Consider the following 5,848-nt stretch of genomic DNA (forward strand, 5'->3'; position numbering starts at 1 on the left):
TCAATTCTGGGCATTTTTCCACATTGAGAAATAAAGTTTCATTGCATTCCATGTTCTTTCACTCATATTTCTGCATTAGCAGGTGTCTAAAAATTAACCTTATTCAGACTGTGGATTTCTGCTGACACGCAATGGCACTGCTGCAAAAGCAGAGCTAAACTAAATAAAAATCTGCTTGCCTGTGCACTAATTGTATTTCCTATAGGGTTTTCCATAAGGATAATTCCAGAAGAAAGCATAGAAGTGAAACTTTTATTTTGATGAAATAATGTCAAGATTTTCTTTTTTTGTGGGTTATAAACTTTTCTGAAGGTTAGATTGGGCTTAACAAAATTTAAAAAAAGAAAAAGAAAAAAAAAGAAAAGCCCAGATATTTCTTTTGTACCCTCTCAGCTTTAACCTCCTCTTTTTCCTGCTACCTGGATTTCTTTTCAGTTGAATTTTATTTCTCTCATTGTACTCCCTTTCGAAATTAATTGTACAATTCTTGCCCTCAAAAACAGAACCAACTAATAAATCCTGACACCCCCCCTCATTGTCATCTACAATCCAAGCTCCAATTCTTTCACCATAGGAGATAGTGAAACTTTCTCCATAGTGTTATGTCTTAGGGTCAGCAGTACCTAATGTGTTCGGAGAAATTGCAGTGGGCATACCAGAGGTCTTACTTGTAACATAGGGCTTGCAAAAGCAAGGTGTAAATGAAATCATGACAGATCTTAGAAAGTTTCAGGCAATCAGTAACATATCACAAATACTACACAAAATGTAATAAAATTTTACTCTTGGTAAATAAATATTACTTACTCTATAGATAATTCCTGGGTACCCTGCCTTAATCTCCAAAAAAAAAAAAAAAGAAAAAAGAAAAAAAGAATTGTCAGCATCTACTTCCTTCACATTTTTATGAGATACATGGTGATAAATTTTGTTTTGCTGTAAGAACCGATTTTGTTTGTGGTTTTTTTCTGCCTCCAAATAAATTTTAGTATTAGTAGTCAAAGTTTTGATTCACATACCGTGTTTTCCCAAAAAAAAACCTAGCTAGACAATTAGCTCTGATGAGTCTTTTGGAACAAACATTAATATAAGACCCGATATTATATATATTATATCATATTATATTATATTATATTATATTTATTATATTATAAAGTCCCAGTCTTATGTCATAGTAAAATAAGACCAGGTCTTATATTAGTTTTTGCTCCAAAAGATGAATTACAGCTGATTGTCCGGCTAGGTCTTATTTTTGTAGAAACACAGTATCTTTCTTTCTTACCTTTGCAGAGTTTCCCTTGTTAAAGTTTAGCATGATTGTTTGAAACCACACAAACAAGCAAAAAGTTGAAACAGATTAAAGATTCGGCTATACTTCCCCACGACCTGATTTTTATGGGTTTACCTCTGTCTAATATACTTTTATGCCAATACACATGCTCTAAGATGCTCTCATATTCTATGTCCCTTGCTTTCCTTCTTTGAAGTGCTACCTGAGTACAATTTTAGAGTCTGTGTTTATTCCTCATCATTGTCTATGTATCTCATGTCTGTTTATTTGAAAAAACAAAACAGCACTCTAATTTACATAATATTTGGCAAAGAAACAAAGCTCAAACTTCTAGGAATATGGATCATATTTTAAAAAGGCAGTGTTCATAACATTGTTCCTTAGTCACTTTTTTAAGCAGGTTTTGAACACAAAAATCTCTCCTTTAGCTTCAAAACCCATAGTAATGCCTCGATGTTTGGCCCATTCATTATCTCAATTATGCAGAGAAACAAAGGGCAAAATATTGTAACAGTTTTACACAAAGCACATAGTGACACATTGGTAATAATACTCCTTCCTTTCATTTTTTTTCTTAAGATTAAAAGTATTTTTGCACCAATTATGCTATGCAAAGAGCTTTGATGATATAGAAAAAAATGCCACATTTTACAGAATATAGATTTTTGTATGAGTTAAATTTCAACTAGAATTATAACCATACCATTTTTGATTTTACAAAATATGGTTTGAAAATATTATTTCCATGAAAACAGTAATTTTATGCCCCACATCGAAAGATCCACCCAGTAGATCAAAATAATGCCAGTGTTTTTAAAAATTTTACATAGCTTCCAGCAAGACTGAGGCTCAGTTTTGCTGAATAATAGTAGAAACATGAACACTTTGGAAATTGTTCAAAAATTATTTTTGCCTCTTATTAAACACTTGTGGTCTATACAGAGCTACATACAGAAAGGAGACCAGATTACACAAGGCAAGAAGATTCTGGAGGGCATAAGCAAGGGAATCCAGAGAATGTGACTAGAGATTTTGAGTATGTGTGTGGCATAATTATATTCCATATGCGCTATCTCATCAGCTGATGTGCAAACCAATGAGGATTTGGGGAGTTCTGAGAATCTGGCATCTCAGATGAGTCACATGCTATTGTTTCTCCTGCTCTGAGAACATCCACAGAAGTTACCATGTTATTTGTCTTTAACAAATATGCATCCTTCGAATGCATTTGTTGATATCTTTATGTGAACCACAGAGCCTTCTCATTTTGATGCCAACCCACTGGCTCATCTCTATGATGTTTATAACATTGCTGCTATCAATTTCTAGGTAGTTTGTTTGCAAAGCTTTGATTCTCAGTCAGAGTGAAAGAGCTACAACACGCCATATGCTAGACCCACTCGTCTTAATACCACCTCAAGGTCAAAGTGACTTTAAGTTATTAAAGAAAAAAACAATAATCCCTTTTACACAAATTGGCAAGAGGACTTTCATTTACATGACATCGGATCTGAATTAAAAATCCATTTAAATATTTATTTTGGTTTCACAACACTTTACTACGGTGTGCACTAAGGCTAGGTAAACTTAAAGATTTTAGTAGGAAAAAAGACAAGGAGAAAAAAATCTACTTAAAGTCAAAATAAATTTTGAAAATCAATGTGGCTGACACTAGGAAGTTAGCAAAAATACTTGAATATTTTTACTGTGCCGGAAAAGTTGGAGTTATTTTAATTGAGGCCTCTGAGAGAGATGTCAATTTATGTTTCAGGTGAAAATATTAAAACATTAGAGACTAAAGCTCATTAAAATATATGTTTTTGAATATATCATTATAAAATGGTGTTTTCAACGATGTATTAATTATATGAAAATATATTTAAATACACTAAACAATTCATCTCTAAGCTCTTTCTATAATAATAACTTTGTGAAACATAAAATTAGACTTTGAGGAACTACTTTCTTTCTATGCTTAGGACAGTTTTAACTCTTAGTGCAATTAATTCCTAGAAATCAATAAACTGATTTGGAGTAAAATCTTCTTTTACCAATTTACTGGGTAATACCTAAGAAATTTGTCCATTTGAATTACATTATTCAGTTGCATTTCATTAAGCTAAATTAAAAATTCTTCATGCACTGAAGGTAAAAGCTTTCTAAATGGCAATTTGTGTGTATGAGATCAATTAAAGGTAATAGATTCTTTACTGTCATCAACACAAATTATAAAGTTACTGGAAAATCTTTGTACATTGGAAGCTTATGTGTGTGTTATATTTGTCTATAATTTAATTATACACAACAGATTTGAGAGAGAAAACCATAAATAAGTAGATGCTGCTTCATTGCTGGAAAGTGGAGTGAGCTTCACTTGATACATCATTTAATTCAATTATACATTCTAATATAACTTATTTTAACTCGATTGCCTAATAGTCTAAATTAATTATTATATTTAAAAGATGTTTTAGAAGGAAATGTGAAACAAAAAGATTAAACTTTTTAATAGGAAAAATGTGTTTAATTAGATAGTACAGCAAATCATTAAGGCCATACTATCTCAGTGAACACACACACATATACACACACACAGATGTACAATTTTTCAAAAAATAATGAAAATAAAATATTTCTAAAAATGTCATAGTGACTGGAATTTCCAAATTAAGTACTATTGTACTGTTCAAAAAGAAGACTCCAATTTTTTCCTTGTGTACTCTGTGCTTAAAAAAAATATATTAAAATATTTAACTGTTTTTAGCATACATTGGGTACACTGTAAGTATTTGTTGAATAGATTTGGAATACTTAAATTCAATTTATGTAATTCTTTTTACTTAAGCTTTACCTGAGAAGATTAGATGGTGCAAAACATGTAAATTTGTTTTTCAAATTTTGTATCTGCAGGTGACATGTGATCATTCATGAAAAATTGAATTTTACAAGTATAGGCTTTTAAATATGAACCTTTTTTTAAGACTAGAAATTTAAGAGTCTGTTTTTGATGAGAGTGATGTCATTTATTGTAGATTAAATAGGCAGATTGCAAACTTTCTAAACATACATATTTGATGGTTATTTGTAGCCATAAAATATATATTTGCAATCATAATATTACTCAATAAAGTTATGCATAGTGAGGTACTATTTCAAATGCTCAGTTTAAAACAAAATTACAACACAGCATCAAGCATGTTGAGATGACTTACAGATCTGTAATCATTTCTCTGGAACACGAGGAACTATCCACCTTGACATCATCGAGTGGATTTGGCAATGTATAAATTCAAGTTATTTAGGTTCCCTGAGGTTTAAGAGCATCTTCTGGGCCAGTTACGTTTGTATTTATCTCAGTGGAAGAGAGAGCTCACCACCGAAGCCTACAGGGCTTCAACTAAGTTTATAGCTTTTGTTTTGACTAATATATGGACTTAAAATTACCTGTGGATTTTAAATTCTTTTCATGTGGTTTTCGTATAAGAACATAAAAGCTTTTCCCACCAGTCCTTCATGTTTAAAACATGAAATGAAGCTCAGAAAACATTGGAGACATATATTTTTCATAACATTTTCTTACAAATCCTTAATATATTATTGCTATTTTTGAGAAATGTTGACTTCCTGACATTTCAGTTAGCCTCTAATAAACTCTGTCCAATTCTGTCTCAGACCTAAGATAAATGGAATGTCTACACATATATAGGTAAGAGGATGAGACAAAGTATTGATTGAGATTTTAAGAATGGATAGTGTGCAATATTGAAAACAACATTATTGGCAATTTAAGGCTAAAATCAAAGGGAGCCTGATCATTGGTGTACTCACTTCCATAATCCCAGGTACTCATAATTCTGGACTGGTTTGAAAACATTATGAAAGAAAAATTGGCAGGTGTAAGGGGTGTTGGTAAGGATTGGTCAGGGAAACATAAAAACATTTTCTCCTAATTGTAGCGTTTTAGGTTTTCCATAAGATATTCTCTCCCCAGTTCCGCTCTTGGAGGATGGACGGAGGCATTAGGTTTGTTCTTCTCTTTAAAGGGTAAAAGACAAAAGAACTTTGGTGGGGGTTATTTTTCAGAAGAGAAGACTTATTTTGTGCCTTAGATTATTGACTCCTTAGTCATCAGACTTGCACCCTGGCTGGAGGAGAAAGTGTTTTAGGGAGAACTAGTACATAGATATTAGTCTGGTAATATTTGTTTGCTCATGTTCTGGTTCTAAAGGAACCTGAGAGATGAGTGTATAGACCTCAAATGTACAAGAAATTCTGTGCTACAGATTTGGAAGGGACAACAGCAAGGTGTCTGGAGAGACAGGAGATTAGCAAATTAGATGAAGATCGGGGTGAGGTCAGCTGATAACTGTTAAAGATATGTGTAAAATTGAGTTTATATCAGCCACACATTCTATTGTTGACAAATAGAATGAGGATAGCACCCTTGTCTCTATTTACTAGGTGTTCTTCATATGAGGTTGGACAATTAAGTTCACAAACTCATCCTAGAGAAAGTGCTACATACTTCCTTGGGGAATATCACTATGGTCTCCTTTG

This window comes from Rhinolophus hipposideros, assembly GCF_964194185.1.
Source record: "Rhinolophus hipposideros genome assembly, chromosome: 5".
Classification (NCBI taxonomy): Eukaryota; Metazoa; Chordata; class Mammalia; order Chiroptera; family Rhinolophidae; genus Rhinolophus; species Rhinolophus hipposideros.